The sequence below is a fragment of the Lupinus angustifolius genome, chromosome LG06 (assembly GCF_001865875.1).
Source record: "Lupinus angustifolius cultivar Tanjil chromosome LG06, LupAngTanjil_v1.0, whole genome shotgun sequence".
NCBI lineage: Eukaryota > Viridiplantae > Streptophyta > Magnoliopsida > Fabales > Fabaceae > Lupinus > Lupinus angustifolius.
Window position 1 is genome coordinate 26,010,900 of NC_032014.1, and position 4,751 is coordinate 26,015,650.

The following is a 4,751-nucleotide window of genomic DNA, read 5'->3' on the forward strand; positions in this document are numbered from 1 at the left end:
GATCATATTGCACTTTCTTCTTGTCTTCATCATTCCATGAGGATTTCAGCTTCACTTCCCCTCACATTATTGATAACTGTGAAGGGTTCATAGGTCCTTCCTCAATTGCATTCCAAATGTCTATATCTTGGGACTCTATGAAGATTCTCATTCTGATCTTCCATAAGTCATAACATTCTCCAACAAATCTTGGAGGGCAATTGATGTTGGAACCTTCTCCTAGAAATAATCTTGCGGCCATCATAGAAACATGATCGGTTTTGAGAATAAATTACTCAAAAAAGCTCTGGTGCCGGTTGTAAGACTGAGACGGCAACTAAGAGGGGGTGAATTAGTTGTTTAAAACTATGACTGATTTTTATGCATAATTCAAGAGTTAATAGCAGCGGAAAAAGATATCCATAAATAATCAAGTAAACGTAAAGAGATAAAGGAGAAGAGAGTACATAGAGATTTGTATACTGGTTCACCTTCTTTTCCATCGAAGGCTACATTCAATACTCCTACAACACAAGAGATTTCTTCACTAGATATTAAGAGTAGCAATTAGAATTTCTCACCCAAGAATTCCTTGTACCTTACTCACTCTCTAATACCTATATCACTCTTTGGAAAACACCATTTCCAAGTGATTGTATCCCCTTTCTTATCATACCCTTGTGAAAGAAAGTAATGTTAGGTATCAGTGGTTACAATACACCTAGAAGGGGGGGGTTGAATAGGTGTCGCGGTTAGAATTACCGCTTTTCGCAAATCAACACTTAATGCTGAATCAACCCTATTTAATCGATTAAGGAGAAAAGGATAATCGATTATAAGCACAGTCTTAATCGATTAACACAAAAAACAGTTTTAAACAGAAACTATTTTAATCGATTAATAGAAACAGTATAATCGATTAACACAGGAATATTAATCGATTAAACAGAACCAGTAAGCAATTACAGAAACGATTAAATGCGAAACAAATAACCGATAACAGAACGAATACAGAGCTTACAAATTTGTATATCAGAATAGCTTGCAATACAACAAAAGAACAGAATGTATTAGTTGAATCAAATATACAAATTAAATCGATTGAAAAACAGTAAAGAGAGAGAGAGAAACAAATCCTGCAAATCGAATTTTTATCCTGGTTCGTTTGCTGTCCACTGCAAACTACATCCAGGCCTCCCGGCTGACTTGGGAGATTTCCTTCACTATAATCGAATCAATGTAATTTACAAACACATTATCCAATTACAACACTTAGCAAATGACAAGAAATCAAAGAAACTATCCAATGGTTTGACTCCCTTCCTACCGATAAAGAAAACGTTTCTTTCGGCGTAGCCCCAGCCAAAGAATCTCTCGTTCTTTCCTTTTCTTACACTCTAAGCTATGAAGAAACACACAATCTCTACTGGTGATACGACACCAAGAGATTCCCTTTCACAACAATTACACAAGAATTACAAGAGTAATATTAAGCTATACCTAAGCTCAAATACAACATGAAGGCTTTACTCTAATGCACATTTAACACAAACACATGTGAAATGACAAGTATTAGTTATGAAAACAGAAGTTACAGAATTATAAAATTCATGAAAAACGCATCAAAAATATGCATGAACATGTGAGGGAAAACATGAGAGATTATAACATGAAATGCACTCAATCCTAAAGCAAGGAATCTCTCATTTCTAAACTCACTAATGCAATTAACAAATAGATGCAGCAATTAACACGTAGAATGCTCTAACTCTCTAATAAATGCAACATGCAACTTATGAGATTAATTCTGAAAACGCAGTTTATAAAGAATCAGTCCAGAACCCCAGATAATCGATTAAATACCTTCTTAATCGATTAACGGGACTAAAAATCATAACTGATTCTGTTTTTCAGTTTTTCAGTTTTAACAACTTAAAAATCAGTTAGGTTAATCGATTAACGTAAACCTTTAATCGATTAACTGCATTACAAAAACGTGTTCCAGTGGCAACCACTTTTCACAGCAGTTGGGTTAATCGATTAAAGGTATGGTTAATCGATTAACACTAAATAAAATGTGTATTTTCAAATAGAAAACATCGAATATGTTATGCACTTAGATAATACATGTTTGACACTTAGTTTTATGCCTAGAATGCATATATACATGTATTTATGTAATGCATGAACATATTATCAAATGAACATATCTCATGGATGAAATGATTTAAAGATAAATGCATATGAGACATGTTTTAGGTGCCCTAAGCCTTCGACTCAACTTAAACTAGAAACTAGTCTAAGCCTAGTACCAAATAAAAGACTCAAGCACGTTGGATTGTTGGTTATCTTCAAGCACTTTTAGGCACACGTTGTCCTCATCAAAACCATGACGTTCAAGGAGAGCTTTCCAAAGTGTTCCTCTTGACATGCACACTTTCAAGTAATTCAACACTTTGAATGAAGAAAACGTTTAACTATGGCAATAGATTGCCTTTATAAGATTTTGAAGTTAAACTCTTGCAATCCAATAACTCTTTGTATACTTTAGTGCTAATTCTTAGAAGGTTTGAATAAATTGAAATAACACTTAAGGCAACTTTGTAAAACAAGTTCTGAAAGTTATGAACAAGTTGCACCAAGTGTAGAACAAGTATTTTAGAAAATTATAGATTTGAATGGATGAATTATATCTGAGTTGTGTATTAATTGTGTTTGTATGAAATGAGTTTTGATGCCTTTATATAAACTTTCCAATCAACCAGGATACCTTTACGAAAAGGTAGGATTTGTTTGGAATGAAACCATTTCGTTTGGGTTGAAAGTTGTGTGGTTTGAATATGAAAACTAGTGTAACAACTCTCAGTAATCGATTACGTAATCGGTGTAATCGATTACCCAACAAGTCTGTCCAACTGAGAAATTGTTTTTCACAGGTAGTAATCGATTACTCAAAAAGGTGTAATTGATTACCCAATTGCTCTGTCCAACTGGGTAATTATTTATCGAGTTGTGTAATCGGTTACCCACATGGTGTTATCGATTACCCTGATCAATTTTTGTTGGATAACGCGTTACTCACTCTTGTAACATGTTACTTAGTTCTGGTAACCTGTTACTTAGTCACAGTAACCTGTTACTTAGATCTAGTAACTTGTTACACAATATTTTGAAAATTGTTTTCATTTATACTTGTTTTTATCAATTTTCTTTTAAAATATTTTTGAACAATAATACTAAGTGTATAGTTTAGAGTATAAGGATAGAAGTACCTAAAGACTTAGATTCTAATTTCTTGAAGCTTTGCCTTCATAAGTAATTCTTCCTTTTCTTATTTTATGTGATGTTGGTGTCTTCATCAAAACTTTTCCAAGGTCAGGAACTAAATCTTCTTCACACCTTTGTAGAGGGATGTATATAGTGTCGGCCACCAAAAAAATCATAAATTCTAAAAAACATTACAAGGAAAAGTGCTAACACAGTCGCGCCTATCAGTCGCCCCCTTCAAAACGGGTGTTTGCACCTAGTCCATCTAGGACATATAGGACATATGGGACCTTTTTCTCTTCTTTTGAAGGTACTTCCACTACACTCAATATGGATAACCACCTATAACTGACACAAAAGTTAGAGACACGTCCTACTAAACCCATGAGTTTTATTTTTCTTTCTCTTATTGTTTAGATTTTTACATTGGGAACAATGTAAATTTCTAAGCTTGAGAGGGTTTTGAATTTAGATATTTCATTCATGCCATACATATCATATAAATTTCAATTTTTTAGGTTGAATATTCATATTATTATGCATTGACATAAGTTTCATATCTCATCTATCTCCTACTTTGTTCTATGTGTTTTCTGTCTGCTTTAAATGAAAAAGTATGCATGAATGATGATTGTTGATATGTGACCCCATTGAAAAAAACTTATGATAGAATAATAGCATAAAAGATATTAGATTTGACAATTGTGAATTAAATATGGTTTAATAACAGTCTTTGCTTCATAACTATCGCTGAATGTACCAAATGTTAGAAACTTGGGCCAAACACAATAAGGGTTTTGATTTAAATTGGCAATTGCAAAAAAAACCAGTTTTCTTTCATGAGTACATAATTTTCTATGATTATACATTCTAGAACTTGATTTGTGACTATTTCAATATTGAAGTTTATTTGTATATATTAAAATGATATAAGCAATTAGGACTTTTATTTGACGGTCATGCACAGATGTAGATTAAATAAGGGGCATGTAGTAGCCCCCTGATTATTTTTTAAAAATTTATTAAAATATTTTTTTATCATTTTACCTACAAGAGAACATTTGTTGTTTTCCATAAAGTGTGTTACTCTATATGTCACTTGTTGTCATTAACCAGAAAAATATTTAATTATAAAAAATTAAATATAAATTACATTTTTTTAGCCAATCTTAACAAGTAGAACATAGATTGACACACTTCTTGGAACAATATATGTACTTCCTTTACTTATACCCAAACGGTATCTTTATGGAAATATTCGTTAAAACACAACTATTTCTTTAATTTGTAGCTTCATAAATAAATATAGTGCAACATATTGGTCCTAATAAAAGTTGAACACAATGTATAAAGTTCTTTTACACGTGTAAATAAATGTTGCTTATAATAATACGACTTCATTTGAGTTTGTAATGATTTTACACTCGATGAAAAAGATATTATATATGTTGATGACAACCTCCAGGGGGTGGTTTCCTTTTTGTCGATCTTTTCTTGCTTGAAAC